Consider the following 16,040-nt stretch of genomic DNA (forward strand, 5'->3'; position numbering starts at 1 on the left):
AACGAAGAAAAATTGATAATAGGAGTAATTTAAAAAGTTGCTTAAAGGGACACTGTACCCAAATTTTTTCTTTTGTGATTCAGATAGAGCATGCAATTTTAAGCAACTTTCTAATGTACTCCTATTATCAAATTTTCTTCATTCTCTTGTTATGTTTATTTGAAAAGCAAGAATTTAAGTTTAGATGCCGGCCCATTTTTGGTGAACAACCTGGGTTGTCCTTGCTGATTGGGCAGCACCAATAAACAAATGCTACAAAGAAAAACAAAGTACTAATGGCACTGCTGAAATTTGGCAATTAGGGTAGCCTATTGATATCTGGGTTTATTGATGGGATATAATATCCAGCAATTTATATTTTTGGCCCAGATTGGGTATATTACAAGATGGCTGAGGTGCTGTGTACTGGTTTGAACAGAAGAACAAATTCAATCCTAGGATTGAAAAAAGTGTACACTTGTTTAGCACTCTTTCCCTAACTAATGGTGGCAATAATTGAACAGTATATAGGTATACTAGAGAAGGAGGTGTGCTTGGATTTTTTAAAATATAACCTTTATTGGGTAGTTTAAAATAAAAACACAAACAAAATCACACACATACAGTTAAGTTAAAAATACAGGTTTAGGTCAATTGGTTTTATTTTAATAATCATGGATTTGGAAAGGAGTTGTGGCATACACAGGGTGTGATTCAACTAGAATAATTCTCTGTTCAGAGTATTTAGTAGAAGTCCAATAGGGAACTTATATTCTTAACAATTGTATTCTGTTAGTTGGAGCTTTGACCACTTTCTTGTGGACTTTGCTATATATTTTTTATCTCTATTTCAAGGTGGGATCCCAGGTTGTAATACTTTTATGTATGAGAGCAAGCAGTTATCAGGTTGGTACTATATATGGAATTGTATATGTCACTGTCTAGGGACTCTAGGTGGAAGTTTCTAGTTACTTGTGAGATGCTTTATATCCTCTTGTGCATTACACTATGCGTAAATTATATGCATCAATTTTTTGGACTTCCAATTTTGTTCCTAGTGTCTAGTATATTGTTCTGAGACATTGTAAACTGCTATAGTAATGAATGCAGTACAGTGTTCCCCTTGGGGTAGGTAATACTAACAGTCTATAAACGTATTTAAAGTAATGAACTTGCGTCTGCTACTATTAGATCTTCCGTATATACATGCTGCAGATGTATATCTTAAGTGAGTTTGAAGAAAATATTAACTGGGCTATCAAGCCTGTTTGAGAGTTTGCCACTAGTAAAGAGCTAGGTTGATCTAAGAGTTCTTTTTTCCTTTTTTCTATAAAGCTTTTTCTATTCTCTTGGCATAGATTTTAGTGAATTAAGTTTTCTAAATTGAGAAGTCACTTTGTATCTGGCCAGGTAGAAAATGCGCTACTTGATTCGCCAAGTGAAAAATGTTAATGTATTGTTGCAACTTAACTCAACTTGAAAATTGTCCTTTGATTTAGCACAATTTATATTTTCTCAATTTTGTAATGTATGTTCAATATTATGGTACAGTATCTGGACAGAGTTTCTTTTACATTACTTTGTATTTGAATCACTTTCTGATGATAATATTTAAAATAGACTGTTTGGTAGTTAAATAACAGGAAACACTGTCTGAATTGTTCTTGTGTTTCACTACTATATGATAGTATTTTGCCGGTAACTTCTTACTGCTGTTTAAGTGATTAGTAAGACTATACAGACTGTATATTCATAAAGGATAAGAAAAATATATCGCTACTGCATCTTAGCATTAGACATTACTAATAACTTCTTATGGTCACTTGGCAGAATGGGGAGAGTGTTAAGACTGTGAGTTCATATAAGGTAAATACGATAATGTTATGGATGTTTTGATTAACAGTCCGTTGATTCTACTCCGTATTTAAAGTGTCTTATTCACATATGGTGGTTATAACAGTGATAATCTCTAATCATTCATAAGAGTATAGTATGTTTGTTACAATTAAATTAAGTTGGTGCGATATACTGATTTCCCAGCCCCTTATTGTTAGTCTAGTAATACAATTGTTTTGCTGCTAGACAATCTGGGCCAGTGTTAAGACTGTGAGTTCATATAAGGTAAATACGATAATGTTATGGATGTTTTGATTAACAGTCCGTTGATTCTACTCCGTATTTAAAGTGTCTTATTCACATATGGTGGTTATAACAGTGATAATCTCTAATCATTCATAAGAGTATAGTATGTTTGTTACAATTAAATTAAGTTGGTGCGATATACTGATTTCCCAGCCCCTTATTGTTAGTCTAGTAATACAATTGTTTTGCTGCTAGTAGCAAATTGAGTGATCGCTGCTGTTACCAGATGGATCCCAACTCTGAGGTCTTATTCACATATAGCGGTTATAGTAATAACTTAGGTGCACCAATCAAAGTGAATTTTGTATCTTATTTTTGGTTACGTTGTTACTTAAATTGTTTCCGTATTGTATATCTATCTCCAGGCAGTATAAGTTCTTATGAACACTAATATAGATATAAACTAATTAGTTTTGTTTTTAAAGTATAATGTATTCGTTTCCAAGTCTCATATCTATGGCTTTATCAATAGACTTTACTGCCGGTAACAATTACATCTACCTTGCTATTTGCTCGATAAGACCCAGCTCAGGGGTCAATTAATTTATCTATGTTTCCAAATCCTTAAGTCTAAATATGCTAGACCGACATTCCTGCTATTTAAAAATTGCTAACATGCATTCACACCAAACAATTCCCTGACATGTTTCGCCACTAACGTGGCTTTCTCAAATGCTGTCCATGGTTCTGAACCACAAATTTGCTGGCTCCTCAGCTTAGATGCCTTCTTTTTCAAATAAAGATATCAAGAGAACGAAGAAAAATTGATAACAGAAGTAAATTAGAAACTTGCTTAAAATTTCATGCTCTATCTGAATCACAAAAGAAAAAAATTTGGGTACAGTGTCCCTTTAAATTTGTATGTTCTATCTGAATCGTGAAAGAAAAAAATTGGGTTTAGTGTCCCTTTAAGAAGCAGTTTCTGTTTCTTATCCTCTCCGCCCCCTAAGAGTGATTGACAGGTGCTGCTTTTGCTCGATTGGTTGTATGAGAGCAGGGGGCAGGCTAGCACAAGAGTGTAACAAAAATGTCACCAAGCAATATTGTATCACAAGTGCAGAAAGCTTCTCTGCCTGCGAATTTATCCGTCTGCAGCTTGGACACATTTTTCCAGATATATTATTTTAAACTCTCAACTGAACCAAAAAAAAGTTAGCACATGCCTTTATTAAGTGGTTGACGGGAAATTCAGATAGCACATGCAATTTTAAGCAATTTTCTAATTTACTCCTATTATTTTATTTTTTTCGTTCTCTTGGTATTTTTATTTGAATGTAAGCTTTGCAGACGGCCCATTTTTGGTTCAGCACCTGGGTAGCGCTTGCTGATTGGTGGCTACATTTCAGACACAATCAGAAAGTGCTACCTAGGTGCTGAACCAAAAATGGGCTGGCTCCTAAGCTTACATTCTTGATTTTTCAAATAAAGATACCAAGAGAACGAAGAAAAAATGATAATAGGAAAAAATTAGAAAGTTGCTTAAAATTGCACACTCTATCTGAATCATGAAAGTTTAATTTTGACTAGACTATCCCTTTTCATGAGTCAGATAGAACATACCATTTAAAACAACTGTCCAATTTACTTCTATTATCAAATTGTCTTCATTTCCTTGTAATCCGTTGTTGAAAAGCAGAGATGTGAGCTCTGCAGCACTATATGACAACAGTTTTGCAACAATGTTATACACTAGCAAGAGCACTCGATGGCAGCACTATTTCCTAGGTATCTCTTCAACAAAGAATAACATAAGAACAATGTAAATTTGATAATAGAAGTAAATTGGAAACTTTTAAAAAAAATTGTATTCTCTATCTGAATAATGAAAGAAAAAGTTTGGGTTTCATGCCCCTTTAAAGTATTGAGAAATTGGATTGTGATCAGAAAAAACAGGACAGTTACATGTTTAGCATAGGGCCATTATCATACAAAATTGAAAATGACTAATCAGCAGCTGTTAACCTGCCAGTAGTCATCTAATAATAGGCTGTGATTAACTTTTGTGTGTGCGATCACATATTTGGCGATGGGCGCAAAACCCAACGACGCCAATTATTAGTCTAATCTAGCGATAACCTAAATGGTACAGCAGACAAGTTAAGCGCGTATATATTACACAGCGGCCGCAGTTTTTACTCCCATAAGCTAAAATAAACTTATGGACTTATGCTCACAGAATGGAGATATTTTACTCAATTTTCACCTTGCCACAAATAGGCAGTTGCAGCAAGCCTAGCGCTGAGTAAAAAAGTACCATATCTCCTTGAAAGCCTTAACATACACCTAATGCATGCGCAATATCAACCCCTATATCGCCATCCCCCCACATCGCAAACTACCTAATAATAAAATGTATAACCCCTAAACCGCCTTCCCGCACAATGCAAAGTATCTAATTACACTATTAACCCCTAATCCACCAACCCCTCACAACGCAAAGTATCTAATTACACTATTAACCCCTAAACCACCAACCCCCCACAACACAAAGTATTAACTTAAAGGGACACTGAACCCAAATGTTTTCTTTCGTAATTCAGCTAGAGCATGCAATTTTGAGCAACTTTCTAATTTTCTCCTATTATCAATTTTTCTGCGTTCTCTTGCTATCTTTATTTTAAAAAGAAGGCATCTAAGCTTTGGTTTTTTTGGTTCAGAACTCTGGACAGCACTTTTTTATTGGTGGATGAATTATCCACCAATCAGCAAGAACAATCCAGGTTGTTCACCAAAAATGGGCTAGCATCTAAACTTTCATTCTTGCATTTCAAATAAAGATACCAAGAGAATTAAGAAAATTTGATAATAGGAGTAAAATTTCATGCTCTAGCTGAATCACGATAGAAAAAATTTGGGTTCAGTGTCCCTTTAATAACTAAGCCCCCTAACCTAACACCCCCTATTTTAAATACACACAGAGAGAAGTGCATTCACAGGAACAAACAACCAGCTCAATACCATTGTTAGCCTGTTCTATGGTGATTTACCACCTGGCCCAGTAAAGCGCAGTAATGCTTTTCACAGAGTAGAACTTTCCTGTAGTATATCAGTCTGATCCCGCCTATTACGGTCAGTCCAGCGCCAAAATACCAGGCAATTCCTCTCTGAACAAGGAACACAGCAACCCCAGACTATCGTTTCGGCCTTCATCAGGCCTTGTCACTGAGGCGTAGCAGTATTCCTCTAAGCACACTGAGCAAGGAGTTCACGTCTGGTTGCCCCTTTTTCCCATAGGGAGACTAAATACACACAGAGAGAAGCGCACTCACAGGAACGATCAACTTGCTCAATACCATTGTTAGCCTGTTCTATGGCGATTTACCACCTGGGTGCAACTTCTTTTAGCCCAGTAATGCTTTTCACAGAGTAGAACTTTCCTGTAGTATATCAGTCTGATCCCGCCTACCCCCTATTTTAACCTCATTTAAAATACAGTGAAATAAATTAAAAAGATACAAACTACCTTAAAAGATAATAAATACTTACAAAAAGTAAAAAAAACTAATTTACATTACATTAAAAAAAACTACCATTACAGAAAATAAAAAGCCTAAATTACTAAAAATAAAAAAACCTTAGATTACAGAAAATAACAAATGAAAGTATCCAAAATAAAAAGTTATTCCTAATCTAATACCCCCGTTTAACCCACCCCCAAAATTAACCCCCTAATCTATTAAACTATCAATAGCCTGTAGGGAATTGCCCTAAAGCTCTTTTGACAAGAAAATAAACCAAATACCCTTTTACAATAGCTCTTACAACGCCCCAACTCCCCAAAATAAAAAAGAACCTAACTTAAAAAAAACATAGGTCATCTGCGTCACGGAGGTCCTCTCCATGCAATTGTCCACCGCACACTGAAGATTGAATGCAAGGTACCCCTTTTATATTAGGGTACCCTTGCATTCCTTTTGGCTGAAAAATTCATATCAGCCAATAGGTTTTAAGCAGCTCTCATTCCTTGGCTGATTTGACATTTTTCAGCCAATAGGATGTAAGCAGCTCTCGTCATCTGTCTCTGCTAAGAAGATAGAAGTTGGACCTGCTATGGATGAAGATGGAACCGCCTGGATGAAGACCTTTTGCCGCCGGGAGGCAGATGGACTTTAGCAATGGTGAGTACCTATTTTGGAGTTAGTGTTAGCTTTTTTTTTTGGGGTGTTATTTTTTTTTAGCTTAGGGCTTTTTTAATTTTTTATGGACTGCAAAAGAGCTGAATGCCCTTTTAAGGGCAATGCTCATACAAATGCCCTTTTCCGGGCAATGGGTAGATTAGGGTTTTTTAAGTTAGTTTTTTTTTTTCATTTTGGTTGCGTGGGGGGGTTGTAATTTTGGGGTTTTTGGTTTATTTTCTTTGTAAAACAACTGTTAACTTTAGGGCTGTTAGTAATTTATTGATAAATTACGGGGTTTTTTATTTTGGGGTGGTTTTTTTTACGGGGGTTTTAGAATAGGAATAACTTTTTATTTTGGATAATTTTGTTAGTTATTTTCTATAATGTTTTTGTATTTTTCGTAATTTTTACCTTTTACAGTTTTTTTTTTTAAATGTAATGTTTGAGTTTTATGTAAATTAGGTTTTTTATTTTTTTGTAATTTTGTATTATTTTTTAAAGTAGTTAGTATCTGTTTAATTTTATTTCTGTGTCTTAATTGGGTTTAAGTTAGGGGGTGTTAGGTTAGTGGGTTTGGTTTTTAGTTTAATACTTTGCTTGGGGGGTTGGCGGATTAGGGGTTAATAGGTTAATTAGGTGTTTATGTTGTGGGGGTTGGCGGTTTAGGTGTTTTGACGTGTCGGTCAAGATGATATACTGACGTAAGTTACTGGCGACACCAGAAATGTGTAGTTGCGCACATTTTTGAACCTCACCAGTTTATTAGACTAATGGCAGTATATCATCTGGCGGCGCAGGTTATGTGATACACCAGACATGGGTTTCAGCAGTTTCGCTAAAACTTACTCCACATATGTAATCTTGCCCTGTGTATTTAACCCCTGCAAAGTACAGGTGTTTTGGTGCAACACGGTGCCTGCTCAGAGATCCAGTTGTAGTGTGTACAGCGCCAGTGTTGACTCAGTTTGTGCCACACAAACCACCGCTAGCACTCTGAGCAGATGCAGTTTGTTAATGCTGGAGCATAGGGAGGGTACACAGCATATTTTTGTATGCTGCTGCAACAGTACTAGCTTTATATAGTATAGTATATACTTCAATTATGACTATTATATGTATTTAAAATTGCTCTACTGCCCACATCAATATCATCATCCAATAAGTAGAATAAAGAGTAGAACTCCTTAGCTATAACCTAATTTAACTGCTAAATGTTTAAAACAATAAAAGTTTAATTAAAGGGACATGAAACTCAATTTTTGGTTTTCTTTGAATCAGGTAGAACATGTTATTTTAAACAACTTTCTAATTTACTTCTATTATCTAATTTGTTTTGTGCTCTTAATATCCTTTGTTGAAAAGGATACCTAGGTAGGATCAGAAGCTGATTGGTGGCTGCTCAAATATGCCTAATGTTCTTGACTTACCCGATGCGTTATCTAGCTCCCAGTAATGCATTGCTGCTTCTTTTAACAAAGTATACAAGAGAATGAAGCAAATTAGACAATAGAAGTAAATAGGAAGCTTTTTAGAAGAAAAAGTTTGGGTTTTATGTTCCTTTTAAGAAACGGTGTACTCAGGCAAGCAGCAGATAGGTTATATTTAAAACTGATTGAGTGAATGGAAGGGAACTATGAGATGTGGAAAATCCCGTTGCAATATGTGTAAACATGTCAATAGAGCCCCTACATATTCTAATAGTTCACTAACTGAAACTTTTAACATTTCATTTAGAAGCAACTGTGAATCTATATATGTTGTATACTTATTACAATGTGGGTGCGGCCTACTTTATGTGGGCCGTACGAAACGTCAAATAAGACGGCGAGTTAATGAACACATATATAATATAGAAAAAAAGATGACAAATCACAGTGTCCCTAAACATTTTTTGGAATGCCATAGACATAACCCTAGTTCTCTCAAAGTTCAAGTTATAGATAGAGTCCCTATAACTAAACCTAATCGTCTTTTAGAACTGAGAAAGTTGGAGACCAAGTGGATATATAAATTGAACACATTACAACCTTATGGTCTTAATATAGACATAGATGTAGCAGCGTTTGTATAAAATCTATAGCAAAGATTTTTATATTATTAATACTATTGATCTTATAGAAAATCAATTTTTCATCAATTTTTCAGTTTTTTAATTATATTTTAATAGCATGTTTTTATCGTAGAAAATTTGATTAATTTTTTTTTAAATAAAATCTTTTTAAATTAATATTAGATTAGATATAAATATAGGTATGCAATTCATTGTGAGATAGATATGTATATATACTTATAAAGCAACTATGGAAAATATAAGATGTATTCTTTAATTATAGAATTTATGTTCTGATTGTCAACGAGAAATATAACTCAGAATCACTATTTAATCAACTCTGTAACAATATATTAGATCGCTAATATGTGGTATCTCTGATGAAAAATGTTTATAATTTGTTATAGTTTAGCGTTACATGTTAGTCACATATTGTCCTTAAGTAAGATATACTTTGAGTGTTTTCTTATAACACATACTGCAGAGAAATTGTAGCTTTTTTCATGTGGTTAAAAAACAAACATGTAGGGAGTATGGCATTGGTTCTAAAAACACTCCCTCTATCTTTTGGTTGGCCATTGGTGTGCAATATCACAGAGGACTATTTGGACGTTACAATTGGCCGGACAAACACACCCACGAATCTAATTGGACGCTTGCCCTTTAAAAGTTGAGGGCGGCAAGAGAAACAATACATCTGATTTTATCCTTTGAAAAAGCCCAGCCGCTGACTGGGGGAAACGCGTTAGGAACCGGCAAACAGGTCCGACGCTCAGACTCCAATTTTTGATCCGCTCCCTCCCATTGGCAGACAGGCAGTTAGCAGAGGCATCCGGAAAGCCCTGCTACAGAAGCCGGTATCGTGCATCAACATCCGGGGACACTGACTTTCCTAGGCAGCAGTGTGGAGCGGCTATACAAGTGGAGGAAAGAGAGTTGAACTCTGATTGCCTTTTTAATCTTACTTCTAGTAAGTGCATCAATTTATGTGTGCTAATGTTGTTAATAAAAATCTACACTTGAATCTTTTGTGCGCTCTCTCTCTCTCTTCTTTTTGCATGTACTATTATCCCTACGACTGAGGTTTGGATTTACCCTGTCTGATTGGAGCTGCACAAAACGGGACTCAAGTTTCTATTCATCTTAAAGGGACATATCACCTTATACTGGATGCTTTACTTTTAGTAAAAGACAGTAATGAGAATGGTCATGAGAAACTATTAGAGGTACTGTAAAATATAAACAGCGTGCAATACAGGAGGTTTTTCTGACATATATATATGTCTTGCAGTTTAAGGACAAGCAATTCATATAGTTGTTAAATCAAGGTACTGTTTTATATTTATATATTTTTTTTATATATCTCCTGCCACATATATTTATATTTATACCGAGGGTGCTATTGTGGATTTTATATTTTATATTTTATATTTGACCAATTTTTATGCATTTTTTTCCTTTAGGTGATTTTAGAAATTTTAATATTTATATCTATATATTTTTTTTGAGTTGATTGTAGACTATTTATTTATTGACAAGCGAGATATATATATATATATATATATATATATAGTTATAGTCTCTGAGGATACTGAGTCAGTTCTTATAGCGCAATTTACTTTTTTCCCTGTTATATTTAAAACTGATGCAGGAACAACTTTTACTGGGCTGGATTATCTCATACCCCCCCCATGAGAGGCTTATTTCTTCTGATGTCTCTTTTTTCTTTTCTTTTTTTTCTTTATTCCATTACTGCAGCATTTCAATTTTCAGTATAGGTGTCAGTTGCAACAGGAAAACAGCTATTTGAAATGACAAATTAAAGGAGCTATTTGTAAACAATGTAATCAACTTCAGCATGTTCAATAGATCATACAATACATTGTCCATTTAGTTCAGCGCTAAACCACAAACAAAATGTTTTTTTTATATTCAGTTGTTAAACTACAGTAAAGTACATTATTTGTTTTTTTTTTCCAAAAAGTATTTTTACAAAATTGAATTTTGTCCAATTGACATCAAACCATATAAACATATGCCAGGTACACTGACAGTTACACAGCCTGTCTTTTTAATAACTCAGTATGATATCTGCGTACAGGACAGAGGAATTCACTTGCAGCACAAAAATGCAAAACCCTCTGCTATATATCCTAAGCTATTGAGACTGTAATCGGGGCCGGCTGAACCATGGGACCAAGTGGGTCCAGTGGACCCAGGCATCGCTTGACAAGGGCAGCACTTTAGTGACTGATTCAGATCCAAACCAGTCCTGTGTCTCCGTAAGAAAAGTTGCAGGCTTCCAGCAACATAACCTCATCATGCACAAAATTATAGAACCAGTCAGGGGTGACATTCAAGGTGCGACAAGTGCATCTGTTCCTTAACTTCCTTCCCACTTATTGCACAGTTACATGCAGGTAGGCAGGCTTAGCAAGGTCAGCAGCCAGGCTAGTAGGTTGATATAGTAAATAGTAATGTTACTACGGTGGGGGGGCCCTGACTGTAATGTAAACCAAACAATAAACCCTGGTTTGATGAAGGGGTGAACACCCCGAAACGTCACTTGGATATGGATTAAAAGGTTTGTCACTTTATAAGAACAGAGTGCGCTTTGTTTTGCTTGTATATTTGTATGATCATAGCACCCTGGCATTCAATATTCCAGTTTGTGGGAGTGCACTTATCTAACTGCTTTATATATATATATATACACACACATCTTTAGACATATGTATCTCTAGGTTAAAGCCCTTTGCCTGCCTTTTTTTTTCTAACACATGAGACCTCATATCTTTGAGCCCTTATAACTTTTTTTGCGCAATTTTTGTTTTTTTATCATTTTATTAGATAGTGTTATTATGAGTGTAGCTTTACTTTTGTAATGCATTTCTGATGCGTTTTGTGACACTTTTCTGTTTTGTGAAACAGTTAACCACAGTTCTGAGGTCCCGCTAACCCGACGCACATTAACTTCTAATGCGCTCAAGCAATCATGTTTACTTTCACCTTGTAATATGAGTTTGTGCATAACTGTTAACGTGCCATTCGTAATCTAGACCTTAATTAGGGACCTTAGACTTATGTAAGCCCTGTACTTGAACCATGATTTTTGATTAGGGGTTAGTTTAAAGTGTTTACCACAAAGTTGCTTACTTCTCTTTTCATTATAGAGCTAGGAATTTATCCATCACTGATCTAGAAGATTAAATCATTTTATAAATGCTACTTTATGAACCTTTAAGGTAAATGAAAAAAAAATAGCAAACAACTCTGCTAAATTGTGCCATTTTTGTTGCAGGAAATAAAAAAATCATTTTTCTCACACAATTTCACTTACTGGCTTGGTTAATAGATCATTTGAATTCTAAAAACCAGATAATACAAACATAAAAGAACAAACTATCCCTTAACAGCTGTTTGCTAGCATACACTTGTGCGTACGCCTTGTAAAATGTGATGGATGTGATTACTTCAGGCCAGACACAGATCTGTGCCTTTTTTTGGGGATGGAATCTTGTGCTGCTGTTAAACACATAAACTGCCAAAATCCTACAAACTAGACTTAACATCTGAGGTGGTTGTGCACTAATTAAAGCCCACACACACTCTTGTACAAAGTGCTTTTCCAGCTTGTTTTCATCAAGATTATTACGGCCTGCTGTGTCTTGGCTCACAAGCTCAGCGGCTGGAAGCACCAAGACCACATCTAGATCAGACTGACCCGATGACTTTGACTTTAATTCTAACGAGATAAGGCATAAGGCCATTACTGACAGGGCCTGTAAAAATAAGCGTTTGTCCTCTGCTGTCTCACTGTCTACTCCTTTAAACATCAAAGTAGTTTTACCCTGTGAAATTTTAAACGTTTGCATTTAATAGAAAAATGCAGGTCTATCACAATGGAAAGTGTTCATCTGAACATATTAGAGCTATGAACACATCATTCTACCTAGTATATATTTATGGCTATATTACAAGTGGTGCACTATTGTTAGCGTGGGTCACGATAACCAATGTCGCTAAATTGCACTCATATTACAAGTTTAAAGTAAACACGTTTGCTCGAGTGCAAACAAAATTAGCATGAGCCGGTTCTCTGTCACTGAAGAACCAGTAAAGGTTAAAAAAAAACAAGCAAAACATAAGTACATTAAAATTTAGTGTTACACCCATATATTCACTATCTGATAAAAAAATAATAATTCATATATATACATATATATATATATATATATATATATATATATATATGTGTGTGTGTGTGTGTATATATATATATATATATATATATATATATATATATATATATATATACATATATATATATATATATATATATATATATATATACACGTATATACATATAACACTTACACATATATGCACTTTGGAGCCCTTTCCACTCAAATACCTTAAAAGTTGAGAAATACATGTAATAATGTGTTTTAATGTGTTTTGACTACAAATAATAAACATTCCAATGTTTTTCACTGAGAAGAAAATGTTCTTGGTATTTTTAAATGTTTATTTCTATATATACACACATATACTGTATATATTTAAAAATATAAAAAAAGAAACATTTCTTCTATGTGAAGAACATTGGAATGTGGAATATTAATAACTATTTAAAAATAAGTATTAACCATTCAAAAAGCTGGCAAATCTTTATTTAAAAAAACATTAAATACAATGTAATTGTATAAATTGTATAAACAAGTGTGTAATAAAAGATTATGAAAAAAAATATTTTTGTTTAAGTAATTTCACCTTTTTTATTTTGCCTGTGTCATGTGACAGTCTTGAGCCAATGACAGACTCATATATGTTATGCATTCACTGTGAACTCTTGCACATGCTCAGTAGGAGCTGGTGCCTCAGAATGTGTGCATATAAAAAGACACACACTTGTACAATTTGATAATGGAAATAAATCTTAAAACTCTATCGGAATCATGAAAGTTAAATTATTACTTTAGTGTCCCTATTATTTCATGTGAGCTTAAAGGGACAGTCTAGTCAAAAATAAACTTTCATGATTTAAATAGGGAATGTAATTTTAAACAACTTTCCAATTTACTTTTATCACCAATTTTGCTTTGTTCTCTTAGTATTCTTAGTTGAAAGCTAAACCTTGAAGGTTCATATGCTAATTTCTTAGTCTCTTATCTAAATGCATTTTGATTTTTTTTTCACAACTAAAGAGCATTAGTTTATGTGTGTCATATAAATAACATTGTGCTCACTCCCGTGGAGTTACCTAGAAGTCCTCAGCACTGATTGGCTAAAATGCAAGTCTGTCACAAGAACTGAAATAAGGGGGCAGTTTGCAGAGGCTTAGATACAAGGTAATCACATAGGTAAAAAGTGTATTTCTATAACAGTGTTGGTTATGCAAAACTGGGGAATGGGTAATAAAGGGATTATCACTCTTTTTAAACAATAAACATTCTGTTGTAGACTGTCCCTTTAACATAGTCATGGGATGGGATCAATTGAAATCAAAGGTAAATGCTGAGATCAAGCAGGACACTGTGATTGGTTGCCTTGTGCATATGTCATCTCTAGTTTGCCAGCTGTATTCTGCTCAAGATCAGGGGTGGCATAGGCTTGTAGCTCCCAAGCAAGATTTTAACTGTTTGTTTAACCTTTTTGTGGGGGTTAAACAGTTACTATGAAAGAATGAGGCAACCGGAAATAACTGGAAGGAGGAGCGGTCAGTTCTGTAGTTAGCATAGCCTTTATTGGTCCTAGAAATGACCATTTTCCAGCAGGAGGAATCCAGCAATCCTCAACACCACTCCAGTGGACAGGGTCTGTAGCAAAGTCCTGTTGGATACAGCCGGATCAGTGTAGTACATTCATAGCAGAGGTACAGTTAGAACTTGTATCTCTGTAGGAACTGCTAGGGTATAAATAGCACTCCTTATCTCTATATAAAACAATGAAAACTTCCCATCTTTAGACATGGATTGATTAGCACCCAGGAAGATTAGAATTGAGAAAGTAATCAATAACCAGCATGAAGTACACTGTAACAATACCTGATTAGTCAGTAACTCAACTTTTGAATGGGTAAAACAGAACCAAGCAAATAATGTGCTAGCCAATCAGATTATTGCCTGCCTTCTATGAGGTTCAAATGGCTGCAGATTCCTGTTAATGCCACACAATCTCATAACAGAAAACAGCCATAGGAGATAGGAAGCTTATTAAACAATGTTTTACTTAAGCCCCTGTTGTCCCTGGTAACAATACAGACACTTAATTCCCTTTCCCATCATGACAGTATCAGTTAAAATGTCCATTGTATGTCCACATTAAATATTCATGAATGGGACATCTGTGACAGTTGACAATGACATTGTTGTAATGATGATATGGATAAAAGTATTAAAATTTCTCTTTATGCTTACTGATGGCAACATATGTTCTTGTTTTTTTGGGGGGTTGTTTTTTGTGGATGTTTGTTTTTGGCTGAATGTAAGAGGTTGTAGGTTATAAAGTAAAAAGAAGTGACACATCTGTGAGATGCACATGTCACTCAGAAGAAAAAAACAAACGTTCTAGCTGCCATAGCTGCCATAGAGTCAAATTTCACTAATGATTTCATTTATCTCTGTTCCTTCTAAAACCATATTTGTCTTTCCATCTCAGAACTGTTCAATTCTTGTCAACAGCTTGACGGGATTTAATATATTTCCTGGGAATATGTCTAAAAGTATTATTCACAAAGTTGGAAATGTTGTGGAAGCCCGACAGGAGATAGGAACACATCCCACAAGCTGCCAGATACTGGTAACCCCTCACTGAGTAGGTGTTTCATTACTGCACAAACTGATTTACTAGAAGTTCATAAACAAAATAACTATCTGAATATTATTAATCAGTTTTTTATGCAGGAATCCAGTGGTAGCCATCTTTATTTTGTGATGTAATTTAGCATATGGTTTGTCTAGATTTATTTAGTTTTGAAATTAAAATGCCTTCTTCATGTCTGGACACCTGCTTGACTGGACCCTAGCCCTTACCCCAATCCCTAAAGCTATCCTTTTACCCCAGTTGCTAACTCTAGCCCTACACTCAGTTGCTAACACTCTAGCCCTACACCCAGTCGCTAACACTCTAGTCCACTGGTTTTCAAACCTGTCCTCAGGCCTCCCTAACAGGCCACATTCTTAGGACATCTGAACTGGTACATAGGTGAAAAAATCATCTGATTAGTAAACATGGTTATTTGAACTGCTCTCGACCAAGGTAATCTTGAAAACCTGACCAGTTGGGGAGGCTTGAGGACAGGTTTGAACCAGTGCTCTAGTTCTACACCCAGTTGCTAACACTCTAGCCCCAAATCCAGTCACTAATTCCAACCCTTACCTCTAGCCTTAACCCTAAACCTAAGACTCTGCTCGCTCCCTTACGAAAAATCTACCCAGTTTCTAAATCTACCTATAAACTCAATCCTTAACTTGGCATAATCCAATCCCTAAGTGGTAACCCTAGTGTATTACCATGACTATAAACCTAACATTATCATCATCATAATTTAGATCAAGATAAGTAAAATCTCTTGCATACAAGGGATTACTCCTACTTCAACACTATCCACAGGGCTGGATTGGTTTACTGGGATGCCGGGAGATTTCCTGGTGGGCTGCATCAGCTATGGTCCTGTGAGACCAGTGTAAGCAGAATGAGGCTGCTCCACTGCAGGCCAAACGTTAGAGCCCTGGAGGGGGCGTGTTGTG

General features: G+C 35.3%; 1 protein-coding gene across 1 annotated transcript in view; it reads left to right on the forward strand.

The window, feature by feature from the left end:
- The window catches only part of GAB2 (GRB2 associated binding protein 2), a 491,597-nt gene that overhangs the window by 307,504 nt on the left and 168,053 nt on the right, over positions 1 to 16,040 (forward strand). The window lies entirely within an intron of this gene.

Source organism: Bombina bombina, chromosome 3 (assembly GCF_027579735.1).
Source record: "Bombina bombina isolate aBomBom1 chromosome 3, aBomBom1.pri, whole genome shotgun sequence".
NCBI lineage: Eukaryota > Metazoa > Chordata > Amphibia > Anura > Bombinatoridae > Bombina > Bombina bombina.